Source organism: Protopterus annectens, chromosome 13.part0 (genome assembly GCF_019279795.1).
Source record: "Protopterus annectens isolate FY-2018-M chromosome 13.part0, PAN1.0, whole genome shotgun sequence".
NCBI lineage: Eukaryota > Metazoa > Chordata > Ceratodontiformes > Protopteridae > Protopterus > Protopterus annectens.
Genome location: NC_056747.1, coordinates 191317631 through 191333765, shown reverse-complemented (window position 1 = coordinate 191333765; position 16135 = coordinate 191317631).

Below are 16135 nucleotides of genomic sequence, written 5' to 3'. Positions count from 1 at the left end.
AGTGTGCCGAACAGTCACAGCCCTTAAGGCTAAACATCACGCCTGATACACTTGTTAAGCAAAAGTACACAACCTCGGCAAGCTCCCAAAGGTCTTCTCCACAAAATGAAAAAGTAATAAGAGATTGAACCAGAGTGAAGACCACCACGATAATGCAGCAAAAAACTTCTTTTATTCCAAACAGGTGAACACAAAAGATGAGCGCTTTCGCGTACGGACTGTACGCTTCTTCAGATCTACTAAATTGTAAAACTTTCATGCTTTATATATTAAAACAAATACTAATTATTAAAACCAATCATTCAATTAACATAGTATCCAATTAATCAATATAACCATCAGCATTGTAGCAAGTCATTAGGCGTAGTAACCAGAGACTGTTTCTGAGATGTATAGCTTTGCTTGTTTCAAAAATACATAGAATCTAAGATTCAAATTAGTTTTGTATATGCATAGTCCCAAAAAGAAGAAGCATTAATATATGACATATGCTTGTAATAGTGTACACATAATATTTGGTTCGATGCACCATAAATTACATAAAATATTTACATTTATTCTGCAGTAAACATAGAATTCAGATATATACAAAAGGTCAAAAACTAAATTTATCACAAACTAAAACCATATAGAACCATAGGTACTCATAAGTATATGTAAGAGTCTAAGTGCATAAAAACCTGACTACATAAAGGCATAAAAAGCATAAAAACCTGAGTGCATGGAAAAAGAAGAGAAAACCTATATAGTCAAAGAACGCTTTTAAAATCTAGAATCAAGATATCTATCCTATTGTTAATAGGAACTCTTATATTAGAAGCAAACAGCAGTGTGTGTGTTCATAAATAAAATATAATATATATATCTATTAGTCATGTGTTATAGCAAATAACACCTATGCTAAAATAAGCTCTCATTTTCAAACATAATAAAAAAAAATATATATATATATAAATGTATAATCACTATAGAAAATATATCACAGTAAAACAAAATATAAAATGTACATAAAATAAAATAAAAATATATGTACAATTGCTTAATTCATGTAGAAAATCTATATAATTATAATGTTAAAACGTGATTACTTCATACATAAGATATATTTTATTTTATTTCATCAATTTCTATAAAAATATATATAAATATTTGGATTTTCAAATAAATAGAAAAATATATAAAAATATATGAATAAATATAAATATATAAAATATATATATATAAAAATATATGTATAAAGAACATATATACAAATATAAACCTATAAAAAGCTGTGTTTTATGCCTTCCTGATATAAATCATATAATAGTGAAGATGTTAATATTAATTATTTCAGTCTCCTTTTTTTGAGAGTGGATCTAACACTAATATACAAGCTCAATCCAGGTGGATGGTGTGCTTTAAAGTGTATAATCCATCCTAGTTCTATGTTTTCAAGTTCATTGAAAGTATCGCCTTTCCTTTTATTCGGATGAGCAATTTGTAATACTCTAAATTTGAAGACATGTCCTGGATGATTATTAATATGTTTTGTTAAAGCGTTCTTCTGGTCATTCTTCTTAATCTCATATAAATGGTTGTAAATCCTTTCTTTCAAGGACCTTGTCGTCATGCCTATGTAGAATGCCTTGCAATTTTGGCAATCTGCTAGATATATTAGGTTACAACTATCACAGCTAGATGTAAAATTGGGTTTAAAAACAAAATTCATCGTAGGATGAGTGAATTCAAGTTCTTTAGTGATATGAGCACACATATTGCAAGTTTTGCAAGGATATGTCCCTACTTTACTTAGAGGCCCTTATCTTGTCATTCGTAATTCCTCTTGTGTATTTATTAATAGTTCCATGACCTATGTCTCTATCTTTCTCTATACACAACAGCCTCTTAAGATTTTTACTGTTGGTGTAAACAAAAACTGGTCTCACTCCAACTAATTTCTTGATCTCTTCATCTGTCAAGAGTATATGCCAATTATTATGTATAATGTTAATAATAGACTTATTGTCACTAGTAAATCTAGTTTTAAACCTCACTTCCTGTTTCTTAAATGTGTAGTTACTTTGTGTTTTATATAGCACATCTCTGAAATTATCTAAAACTTCTGGAAACTGAACAGATTGTTTCACTGAAAATATCAAATTCGGGTCATATCCTCTCTCTATAAAATTCTGTTCTAATTTAAGGATTTGTTCCGATAGATCTTCAGTGTCTTTGCACAATTTTTTAATCCTAATGAACTGACTTTTTACAATATTTCGGAACACATGCCTAGGATGCATACTGTTGTATTCCAATAGTGTATTCTTCCAACAAGGTTTCCTGTAGATGGAATGGTGTAACAAACCATCCTCATCTTTCCTGATGGTAATATCTAAAAAATCTATTTTAACAGGAGAATGTTCAACAGTAAACCTGAAAAACAATGTGGTTGTTTCTAGATACTCTACTAAGGCTAAAAATTCATCTAGCGTACCATTCCAAAAAATAACATCATCCACAAATCGTTTGTACAACAACATTTTCTGAAAATAATCATTGTTAAACAGGTGCATACATTCCCAATAATAAACTACTAGGTTCGCGTATGTATTCGCACAGGGAGTGCCCATGGCCACTCCCCACTGTTGTGCAAATAAGTCATTCCCATACATAAAAACATTATTATTTAATACCAGATCTAGTAATGCATTGAGTAAAATCTGTTCATTATTACTGAATCTATTACTATCCTTAATAATGCTTCTGATGGCTTCTGTGCCATAACTATTTGGTATGGATGTAAATAGATTTTTCATATCCATAGCTATTAGAAGACTGTTAACAGGGATACCCTGATCAAAAGCTTTTAAATCTTCAAGAAGTTGGTAAGTGTCTTTTAGTATGGAGGGAATATCATTAACAATGGGTCTCAGTTTCTTTTCAATATAAGTTGACATAGTTTCTGTGACCCACCCATCACCAACAACTATGGGACGCAAAGGTGGCGGAAAGATGTTTTTATGGACTTTTGGCAAACCCTTTATGTAAGGGATTTTAGGATGTTCCACTAAAAAATATAAATAAAGATCATGGTCAATCTGTCTACACATTAAGAAGTCATATAATTCTTGGTGAACTTCATAGATCAGTTTCACTAGGTCAGAATGATCCATTTTAGCATATGTATCTATATCATTGAGCATGGTAAGCATGCTATTATTGTATGTCAGACTATCTAATAGGACTATGCCACCTCCTTTATCAGTAGGTTTTACTATAATATGGTTATCTCGTTGTAAAGAGTAAATTGCTTCCCATTCTAAATGAGAAATGTTAGTAAATAAGCTCTTCGTTCTATGATTACTATAATAGCTATAAAAATCATTCTCACAGGCTCTCATAAAACACTCTACTGCTGGTAGAGTTGGCGTAAAAGCACTTTTCCTTTTGAACCTGGAACAGGTTACAATATCAGGTTCAGAGGGTTCTTTCATATTTTTAACAAAAAAGTGTTTCAATGCAATCTCTCGTGTAAACAGTCTCAGGTCAACTAAAATCTCACTTATATTACTAACCTGAGCTGGTATAAACGAGAGTCCTTTGTTTAGCAGTATATTTTCAGTCTCTGTAAGAGTCCGTTTGGACAAGTTGAAAACCAAACTTTTTATTCTATCCTTCGATTCCTGTTTCCATAGTTCAGCTGATCGCCAGAAAACTTCCTTTTGGTTCTCCCTCTGCTTCTGGATCTGCTCTGAAAAGTCTGTTTGAGCTTCATTGGTAAGGGTAAAAAACTTTCTAGGTTACCTTGTTTCACTTTAGGTTTTGCGCCAAGCGTATTACGATCCTGTTTTTCAAACGCTTGCTGATTTGGAGGGGGAGTGTCTCTGATGTCATGAGCCATAGTGCTTAAAGGTGTTGAGAGCGACGTCTGTGTGTCATTAATAGGGATAGGATCTCTTAAAACGGAAATGTCCCGTTGTGAGTGAGGACCACTTATTTCATTGTCAGTGATAGTCTGTTCATCTTGTCTGTTGATGTTAATATTAGTTGATTCTGTTCTCAATTCACGATATCTCGGCCAGGCAAAGACTTGATTATTTTGAAAGTCTAAATGATCCCTTTGAAGTTTTCGTGTTTTTATTTGTTGTAATTTGTCACCGCAAGCAAACACTTGATTATAGATACTATCCAATCGCTGCTGGAACAGTTCCCCTTTAAATTTTGACAGAATTTCTTTGGACAAGGTATCAGCTTTTAGAGTGAGTTATTTTTCAATGGGGAGAAAATATTCAATAAGTAGTTTTATTTAGTTGAATCCTAGATCTAGATTCATTTGCTGCCATCTCCTTAAAAGTTCAGGATGGCTTTCGCCATAGGTTGGCATACATAGAACTCTCATTCCCCTAGGAATCACTTTAAAATGTAAACATGCCTCTAAGTGTCGTCTTTGCCAAATTAATCTGTAAAGTTTATACAAAGTATTTTCAAGTTCTCTAGAAACGATATTAAATTCTCTTTGTATATCTACCTTCCCTTTTTCTAAAGTCAAGGCAGTTGATAAAAAGTCAATGCTTAATAAGGGATTGTCTTTCGACTCAAGTAGGGTATTCCATTTCCTTACCCCAATTTGTTTATCTGGCACATAGTCCAATTCAACTGCAATAGCATCCATCGTGTGTGAGCAGCCGAGTATAAGAAACCAACCAAAGCAAAAGTACACAATCTCGGCAAGCTCCCAAAGGTCTTCGCCACAAAACGAAAAAGTAACAAAAGTTAAACATACACTTGTAATAGGTGACTCTATTGTCAGGCACACTGACGTCCCGCTCACCAGGCTGAACAAGGAGAAGGTCAAGGTGAGCTGCCTGTCGGGCGCTAGGATCCACCACATAACACAAGCACTCGGGTCACTCCAAGGCAAGTACAAATATGACTCAGTCATTGTCCATGCTGGTGTGAATGACCTGAGATGTACCTCCATGGACTACATGAAAAGAGACATAGAGGAGCTCTCTGAGCATGTAGCCCAGGCCGGTATGACCCTGACCTTGAGTAGCATCTTACCCTCACCAAGAATGATGCCACAATATGAAGACAAGATGATCAATTTCAACAATTGGCTTAAGTATGGGTGTCATTCAAAGGGGATCCAATGCCTGTCAGCCTGGGATGACATGCTCGACAAGCCATGATGCTTCACTAGGGACGGCTTGCACCTGTCACTCCTGGGCTTTCGGATATTGGCAAAGGCTCTTGCTACCCCCATAGTGCCTTTTTTAGGCAAGGCTCAAAAGACAAACCCACCTCCATAGGTATCACAAGGGATAAGAAACTAAGAGTAATGCTACTCAACGCCAGAAGTCTAAACCTCAAGATGCACACACTTGAAACTCTCCTTAGCATGGAGAACATCGATATCTGTGCAGTAACAGAAACCTGGTTCAAGGCTCCCGAGAGCACCCCAGCACTACCAGGTTATACCTCATACCATGCTTTTCGGCCCCAAAACTTGGACCAAACCACAAAAGGAGGGGGAGTATCAATATTCGTCAAAGATAACCACACCTCCAGGTTGGTGGCACAGCACGAAGCATCAGAGACTATCCATGTGCAACTAACAGTGGGTAAAACTGCCTTCCAGTTTATAGCCTGCTACAGACCACCCTCCCAAACCCAGGAACCCCACTCAGCCTTCCTGAGAACACTGGAAAATATGAAGGTCTCTCCAAACACCATTATATTGGGCGACTTCAACTACCCAAACAAAGACTGGGAGCATTACTCTAGCTCCAACACCCTAGCCCAAAGGTTCCTAGAATTTATAAACTCAAATGCTATGGAACAACTTGTTACCACTCCCACAAGAGGGGAAAACATACTGGACCTGATCATCACCAACATGGGGTCTCTATGCTCCAGACCAGAAGTGTATCCCTCACTGGTAAGATCAGACCATAAACTAATCTCACTGGATATTCACATCCCGACCCCACCCCCTGCCCAGCACACCACAGTGAAAAACTTCTCTAAAGCAAATTTCACACTCCTCAAAACTGAAGTGGAATCCTTCAAAGCCCCCGGGCCTGTGGAAAATACAGCCCAGACCACAGAATCCTTTATAAACGCATTCTATGAACACCTTCAGGAATGCATGGATCATGCAATCCCAGATGAAACCAAGACCCAGTCCTCCAAAGGCAGACATCCTGTCTGGTGGACCCCAGCCATAAACAAACTATACAATAGAAGGAGGAAGCTACTACATGATAGAGCAAAATTCCAAAAAGGGAAGGCATCTCTGATCAGTATTAGCAAAAAAGTACGGGCACTCATAAAATCGTCTAAGGCCAGCTTCGAGAGAAAAATTGCACAGGACACTAAGGATAATCACAAGGCTTTCTTTAGTTATGTTAGGAACCTGGGTGGGAATTCCCAGATATGCTCAGAATTAGTCCAAAATGACAAAAAATACATCAAACCCACAGACATTGCCAACATCCTAGCTGACAGGTTCAGCGCAAACTTCTCCCCCCCTCCCCACCAAAAGGGCAAATCTCTATCCCAGCAGAGTGCTGCCCCCCTGACATCTCAGATGCTCAGGTAAGAGCCGCCCTCTCCAAAGCAAAAAACACAACATCAATGGGACCAGACGGTGTCCCGGGCTGCGTCCTACATGAACTCTAAGAAGAACTAAACCCAAACCTAAAACTACTGTTCATTCTCAGCCTTACTACAGGATATGTACCCAAAGAGTGGCATACAGCAACAGTGGTCCCTCTCCACAAAGGTGGTGCCTCAACGGATCCTGGAAACTATCGCCCCATAAGCCTGACTAGCTTGGTCTGCAATGCTATGGAAAGGATCATCATGGACCTCATAAATAAAGATATTGGGGACCTACAGACACTGGATCCTACCCAGTTTGGCTTTAAGGGCAGATCCTGCCTCTTAAACCTGGTTGATTTCTTTGAAACAGTGACCAAGGCCATTGACGAGGGGAAGGTGGTCCATATAGCCTACCTGGACCTCGCAAAAGCCCTCGATACAATACCCCACTCGGGCATTATAGATAAGCTCACCATCTTAAATATAAACCCCTATGTCACTAGATGGGCTGCAAACTGGCTCAAGGACAGAACCCACATGGTTAGAATTGCTGGAGCCATGTCGGACTCCAAACCAGTTACAAGTGGCGTCCCACAAGGCTCAGTACTGGGACCTCTCTTGTTCGGTATATATTTCTTGGAGGTACAGGCCAACATGGAAGGACTTTGACTGACCAAGTTCGCAGATGACTGCAAACTGGGCACCATAATAGACTCTCCAGCTAACACAAGCATCCTCCAAAAGGGCCTCATAGAAACAGACAACTGGTGCCAGAGCCATGGCCTCAAGCTAAATGCCAAAAAGTGTATAGTCATCCCCTTTGGCAAAAACAAAGTGCCCACAAATTACCACATAGGTGGTAATCCATTAAGTACAGAAGAAGTAATTAGGGACCTGGGGACCCAAGTTGATAGCAATCTCTCATTTGACAACCACGTGGCCAAAGTGGTTAGAAAAACATTTTGTATAGCCCACCTAATCATGAAGGGATTCACATCTAGATCAGGGGAGGTCATCGTGCCTCTTTACTCATCCCTCATCAGGCCCATAATTGAGTACAATGCCCCTTTTGGAATGTACCTTACCAGACACCTGCAGCAACTGGAAAGACCCCAAAAGTACCTCACCAAGAGGATCAAAGGGCTCAAACAGATGCCATATGCTGCCCGGTTAAAGAACCTCCAGCACTACTCAGTGGCATACCGACTGCTCAGAGGCGATCTGTGCCTGACGTATAAAGCCATGTCCAACCCGGAATTAATGGACATGCTGCACCTCAGAAAATCCAAATCCCATCGAGCTACATGCTCGAGAGACTTGAACCTCAGCACTGAAATAAATAGGACATGTTGGAGGGACAGATTCATAACCCAGAGGCTCCCTTCACTCTGGAATAAAATCCCAGTCCAGGTTAGGCAGAGTCCCTCATTGACTCTCTTCAAGAGGAATCTTGATGAGTGGATGGGAGATCGTAGGTTTACCCCGGGTATCACTTCTGTGTCACTGTTAGACAGAGGCACAGTATACTAACCTCGAAAAAGGGCATAGCAAAATTAATTTAAAATGGGTGGCAAAAGCCAAACACACACTGGTTAGGCTTATAAATGCCCTAGGGCAGATAGCCTAGTATGAACCTATGAAGGACCACATCCTTCCCAGACAATTATTGGTAAAGACAGACAACACCACAGTTATGTGGTACATAAACAAGCAGGGGAAACCCACTCGTACCCTCTCTGCAGACTAACCGTGGCTCTATGGAACACAGCCTTGAGCTACCAAGTGCACCTACAAGCTCAATTCCTGCCAGGCAAGCTAAATTCACTGGCAGACGACCTAAGCAGAAATCTCATGGACCCACACGAATGGAAACTGGAACCAAAAATATTCAACCTCTTGAGGAACAAATGTGTGGGACTCCAGAGATAGACCTGTTTGCCTCCCCCCAGAACTACCAATTGGACAAATTCTGCATAAGGACTCCCCACAGTCAAGCTTGGAAAGTGGATGCCCTGTCCTTTACCTGGGAAAGCCACTCGGTTTATGCCTTTCCCCCTCTGCCTCTCCTCTCAAAGGTTCTGCTAAAGATCAAACAGGACAAATCAAGGACAATTCTTATTGCACCAGACTGGTCTCAACAGCACTGGTACCCCCTCTTGTGCAGCATGATGCTGCTGGATCCATGGCACCTACCTCAGACACCTTCCCTGCTGCCTCAGCAGGTTGGCCAGATTCTGCACCCTCAGCTTCAAACCCTGAACCTTCCAGCCTGGCTAATTCCTTGAGCTCTCCAATAGCATCCCTCAGTAAGAAGGTGCTAGAGGTCATTTGGGAAGCAAGGAGACTTAGTACTAGAAATTCCTATGCTGAAAAGTGGAAAAGATACTGTTACTGGAGCCAGACCCAGGGTACGGGCACTACAGTGCCCAGTTTACCTCATATTCTTCAGTACTTAACAGAAATGCTCCACAAGGGCCTATCCTTCTCGTTAATTAAAATTCATGCCTCTGCAATTTCGGCACATTGTAATACCGAAACTCCCCTCTTCTCTTACCCCCTGTTAAAGCAATTCCTCCAAGGGGCTAAAATTTTAAGACACCCCAGGTGAGCCCCTACTCCAGCCTAGGACCTTAACTTTGTATTGGAAAAGCTCACTCTCCTTCCATTTGAACCAGCTGCAACTGCAGAGTTGAAATTCCTTTCTTGGAAAACAGCCGTTGTCCTAGCCATCACTTCAGCAAGAAGAGTGTCTGAATTACAGGCCCTCATGGCAGTGGAGCACTTCATTATCTTCCATGCAGACAGTGTTCCCCTCAAGACAAATCCTTCCTTTATGCCCAAGGTTATGTCAAGTGTGGCCCTAAATCAGTCCATTCATTTGCCTACCTTTTTTCCCTAATCCACAAAACAAAGGAGAACAAATTCTGCACTCTTTGGACGTGCACAGACAACTTAGATTCTATTTGGACAGGACTAAGCCTCTCAGAAAATCTGAACAGCTGCTAGTTGACTTTGCTACAGGAGCAGAGGGGAAGGCCATTTCAAAGCAAACCATTCCTAAATGGATAGCTGGTTGCATTCATTTCTGCTATAAGCACCATGGAAAACCTACCCCACAGGGGAATAAGATCACATTCCACCAGGGCTGCATCTACCTCTACAGCCTTTCTCAGAGGGGTTCTTACCAGGGACATCCTAGAAGCTGCTTACCTGGAGCTTTGTTCATACCTTCACCAAGCATTACCACATGCCTATTTTTTTCTAAATCCAGAGCTGGCTTTGTCACTGCAGTATTGCAGGGCTTAATAGCTGGTCCTAATGCTCTCTAACTTCCTCTTCCCTTCCTTAGCTTTAGGAATCTACCCAAATGTAATGACTGCAACAGTGAAACATGAAGAACATAGTACAGTTGTGTACACTTACCATAAATGTAGATGTTTGAGTGTATTCACTGTTGCAGTCCTGGTTACCCTCCCTCCAGCCCCTGACTTCCCTTGGCTCTACCTTTCCTTCTTGTTTGGTGTATTTGAGCTTTCTAGTGTATTTGCTTTTTGTTGGAGGGGTACCATAACATATAATTGCTTCCCTTTGTGGGGGCACCTGACATCTGGGGCAAGAAAAACTGATGTAATGGCGCTGGCTGCATGTTTTATACCCCTGACATCATGGAAGAAGCGACAGCATCCAACGCTGGAATCCAAGACTCTGATATTCAGGCCGGCTGAAGGCTACCTGCAGGCAGATAACCCAAATGTAATGACTGCAACAGTGAATACACTCAAACATCTACATTTATGGTAAGTGTACCCAACTGTACTTTTGGCATGTACCATACTAAGCATCTGCAGCAATTGAGAGATCTCAAGGGCTTCTACAAAAGAAGATCAAGTGGCTCTAGCATGCGCCTTACACAGACTGACTAAAGTGCCTCTCACTATACTCAGTATTGTATAGACAAATTAGGGGAGACTTATGCCTGGCCTAAAGAGCAATCCAAGACCCAAACCTAATCAACTTGCTGCATATCCATAAATCAAATGGGACTAGGGCTACCTGTTCCAGGGGCAAAAATATGGCCTGCAACTTAAATCTATCCCTCCAGCATATCCTATTCATCTACCAGCAACTGCTGTGTCTTTGGAATAGACTACAAATTCATGTGAAACAAAGCACCTCTATAACACTGTTCAAGAAGAGCCTGGATGAGTGGATAGGGCACTACAATCCTCCTGGACATAGGTAGCCATCGCTAAATGCAATCTTGGGTATTGACTAACATTTCTATGGTATTACATTGGGAAGAAATGGCTAGGCTGAAAATGACTTGTGGGTCAATAGCCTAGTAATCTCCTATGATCCTATTAAACCTAGTAGACACCTTTGAGAAAGTTACCAAAGCCCTGGATAAGATAAGACAGTGTATACCACCTACCTTGATCTGGCCAAGAGTTTTGACACAATCCCCAACTCTGGGGTATAGTTCATCAGATGAGAAACTGAAAGCACAGCTGCAAGTGGTCAAAACCTTTTCAGATGATTTAAGAATGTAATTTGGTCTTGATAAATATGCAAAAGCAACCTTTAAAGCAGAAAAGCTGCAGTACAAAGAAAATGTCAGTTTTTGAGAGGAATGTGGCGTAAAAGAACTTGAGCGAGAGGGAGTGTATAAATATTTGGGAATTGATGAAGGATCAATAATAAAACATGAACAAATGCAAATAAAACTCAGTAAGGACTATTATAGAAGGTTTAAATTAATACTAAAACAGCACTGACATCTAGGAATGAAGTCCAAGCTATAAACTAATTTGCTCTTCCTGTCCTATCATACAGTTTTGGAGTGACTGGCCCACAAATGTGTTGCATAGTTTAGGCAGGAAAACAAGGATGATGATTCATGCTCATAAAATGATTTATAAAAATCAGTGCATACCAAGATTATATATTCCCCATTCTGAAGGCGGTATGGGCCTTCTCAAAACTAATTACATGTATAGATCTGCGATAGTGGGACTGCATACATATCTGCTGACCTCACAATCCCCAAATGTAGTGAAAGTTTTGAAACATGAGGAGAACAAGTCTAAGATGACTTCCCTGCTTTGTTTAGCAGAAGCATATCAGCATCTAGCGGGGATGGAAATCAAACCAGAAGTAGATAAAAAAAATTAAGTAGCAACTGAATGTGCCAAAAAACAAAATGTATCAGGTGAAGGATCAGATGAGAAGGTAAGAAATGTGGAAAATGCATAAATATAGTTGCAAGTATAGGAAACTCTTGGAGCAAGCTCATGTTGAGCAGGATCTAAAGCAGGAATGGTTAAGGAGAGGTGAATTTAATTATTTATTTACAGTTTGATGACTGGCAAAGTCAACTGGGAGAAGCAGAACCCATTTTCAGTGGAGGCCAAGAGAGAAAAGCTCCAAAAGCAGTTAACAGAATATAACAAAAGTACGGTATGGAATATACAGTATACAAAAACATAAATATACAATTTAGAATACAAATACAAAATCAGGGAGTGTGCATTTAAAAAACACAGATAGTCAAAAGTAATACAGATAATATAATTAAAAGTACAAGTCATAAAGTGTTTATACAATTTTAATGTTTGTTTAATTTAAACCAAAAGATGAAAGGTTAATGTTGGCGGCTTAAAATAGTGGACTACATACATGATGTTTTGCAAAGTCCATTGAACATGTAGGAGAGACAGACAAATGTAGGTTTTGTAAAACAGAATTGGAAACATTTGCACATCTTTTTGCTAGTTGTGATATACTAATGGGAGAAGGACTGTTTACTGAATGGCATAATAATGTGGCAAGACTGTTCCATTAGGAATTGTGCAAACATTATAATATTGAAGTTGTTGAAAAACACTGGAAACATGAGCCAGAAAACATCATAGAAAATGATGGTTTATATCACATGGGATCATCCATTACAAACAGTTCAAAAATAGATGTAGGAAAACCAGATATAGTAGTCCATGAAGAGAAGACAAAAATAGCATTGGTTATTGAAATTGTTATACCCAGTGACTACAGCGTCTTATGTACAGAGAGAGACACAGTCATAAAATATCAGGATTTGCAGGCAGAAAGGAGGGCAATGTGTAAAAAAGATACCCAAGCAGTTCCAGCAGTAGTAGTAGGAGCAATGGGCTTATAAAAAAATAATTTACAGTCATACTTGTATATGTTACTGATGCCTGTAACTCCATATGAATTGCAGAATGAGTCATTGCTGTGCTGCGAAGTGCACTTCTGGCTAACATCAAGGATTGAAACAATACTAATTTCATGAACTTTAATCATACTTTGACTTAGCAATGGAGTCCATTTCTGTCAAGGTATTAGAAATCCAAAAGACTTGGAGAAATTAAAAAACTGGGGATTAACTGTTATGTTACTAGATGATTAGCCGATTGGCTCACTGACAGAACACACACTGTCAAAGTTGGTGACTCAACCTCTACCAGTAGAGCCATCACCAGTGGCATACCACAAGGAGCTGTGCTGGGCCCTTTACTGTTCGGAATCTATTTCTCAAATCCAGGCTAAATTAGATGGCCTTTAACTTACCAAGTTTGCTGATGATTGGAACTTTGGTGTAACATATTACAAGAGGGGCTAACCCAGACAAATGATTGGTGCCCAAGTAACATGGTCTAAAACTATATGCAAAAAAGTGCCATTATTATTGCCTTTTGCAGAGTGGAATTCTCTGCTAATTCCAGTATTGACAACACCTCCCCTAAGTGCAAACCCAGTGGTGTGAGACCTTGGAACACGGACAGATAGCAGTCTGAAGTTCAACCGCCATGTCTCCCAGTGGTAAAGAAAGCCTTTTACATCATGCAACTCATAAGTTAGGACATCACATCCAGGTCTGAGGATATTATAACACTACTGTACTCAACATTCATCAGACCACTAATAGCGTACAATGCTCCCTTTTGCATGTACCTCACCAGACACCTGAAGCAGCTTGAGAGATCACAGGTGTTTCTCAACAAGAAAATACAGGGACTACAAACCTTGCCATGACGTATGTGGATAGACTAAAAGCACTGTCACTGTATACTGTATCGTATAGACTGCTGAGAGGTGACTTGTGCCTGGCCTACAGGCCAGTCTTTGACCATGACCTAACAGAAATGCTGCACATCTGCAAATCTAATGGCACAACAGTCACTCGCTCTGGGTTCTTAACCTAGCCTGTGTAATTAACAGAACATGTTTGAGAGACAGCTGTAGCTGATCACATCAGCAGAGCCTGTTGAGAGGAAAATGGTAATAGCAGTATCCCACATGCTGGTGGAAGATGCTCTCTCTAATGCAACCAAGTGAACAAAAATGCATACACACTGGTTGACTGCAATGAAATTAGAACCTTTAGCCAAGTACACAAACTAGATAACTCATTGCTTAATGCAAGCACCATGGCACAAGTCTTACTTTTTCAAGGCTGCAGGACAATTTGTAGTGGATGACATCATCACTGGATGTTTGAGAGAAGATTTTGGGAGGGCTGAATGAAATGGATGTGTAGGTATGTCCAACTGTCAAAATAATGGTACTCCATGGTATTGTAGTCATGACTGCAGGATACACAATTATGCTCTTCAGACTAGACACACACACACTCTCCAGTTGACTCTAGTGAGATTAGAACCCCCTACCTAAGTACACAGACTAGAGAATTCAGCACTTAATGCAAGTGCAACAGCAAACGTTTGACTTTTACAAGGCTACAGGACAATTTATTGTGGATGACATCATCATTGGATGTTTGAGAGAAGATGTTGGGAAGCCTGTCTGAAATAGATAGCTAACCAAGTATAACTGTTAAGATATTAAAAATCTGCATGTAACCACATTGACGAGTGTGCAAAGTGTAGCTTTTGCTGTTGTGTTTCCAATGTGCAAGTAAACCTTAAGACAGGTTTGCAAGCTATTTGTAAACAGCTGTCCACATGACTACATGTGTATTGTTATTATAAACATGTGCGTGGTATATAAGAAAGCATTTGTTTATTTTTGTAGTGTAGTTGATATATTTGTGAACAAGTTCTGAGAGACCAAGTTTGAAGTGCATGGGTGGAGGTAATAGATTGCTGGAGTGTAAATATTTGTTCTTTTCTTAAAAAGTGCCTTCCCATTTTTTGTGTTTTTACAAGTATTTTCCTGGGACGAAGATTAAATGGACAGTAAACATATAATACATGCTGTTGTACACTTTCCTTAGCTTACTGCCAAGGAGCTGGTTTGCGCAGTCAGTGATAGTGTTTGCATATGCAAGATACACGTTTCCACTGATTTCCCTGTTTGTGCATAGTTAAACAGCAAGCAAACACAAACCTCATTGCTAAAATTATGAAAGTTCTGAGTACAAGAAAGACACCTTCCGCTTAGCTGACACTGTGGCAGCAGGTGTAAAAATGCATTGACACATTTCTTTTGGAGCCCAGAAGATACACAGCTCAAATCCAAGTGTATCTTATACTTTTAAAAATGTATTGATAATGCAATGAAATTGTTTATACTGCATTCACTGTGTGTTACCTAAGTGCAGTGTGTTTAAGCAGCATTGTGTGGAGTTAACTGCACCATTGAAGAGACGTTCACCATCACTTGGCATTAGTGCGAGATGTCAAAATCTGTGCAAACACAGATGACAAAGAGTGAAGGGGTCTATTGCCTTTTTTTAATGTGTGTGTGTTGTGTGCAATTCTGTTTTTTGACCAAATTTAAAGGTGTTAAAATGAAGTAGTTAGGAAAGTGTTGAAATGGAGGGGCAAACAGGGGGAAATACAAAGGGAGTAGTATAGAAATGTGCAGGAGGGAGGTAGGAAAGAACCATAGCTATCCACTTCTTCAACAGTGTAACATGAAACTATGTACAGAATATTAGCTGAATTTGGACCATCATGTCAACAGAGGGGTGAAAACAATGCAGTCATGTATAGACAATTGGACTGAATCAAGTGTGTCAAGAAGATGTGTGCAAAGTAAAGAGCTACATATAGGATTTTTTTTGTGGGACAGGTGCCTTTTTTTACTTCAGTGAGAGAGGAATGTTGGGTAGGGGACATAGGTATTTCTGGGTCAGGTAAGTAGGTGAGGAAGCAGATGCATACAGGACAAACAAGATACAGGGATGGAGTGGGAAGCAAAAGGTTGGGGACAACATGACTGGCTTTAGGGAGGGGAAAAAAGTTGCCCATGCCCATCAAACATGGGAACAATGATAATCTAGTCCTCTCCTGCAGGACTGTCATCACTGTACCCTTACTCTCCTGGCTGTTGAAGTGCTTGGCATCTTCTTATGGACTATTTGTGAGAGCAGTTGCTCCATTCAGCATAGATGTGCACCAAGGGTGCTGTGTACAGCCCTACGCACCAACTCTGGCATCTCCTGCTGGGTGATAAAATCCCCTCCTCAGCCACTACTCACAGAGGGTACCACAGCAAGAGCTGCCAGGGTAGTGCTACTTTATGTGGAGGGCCCAGATAGTGCAAGGGCAGCAGAGACGGTACT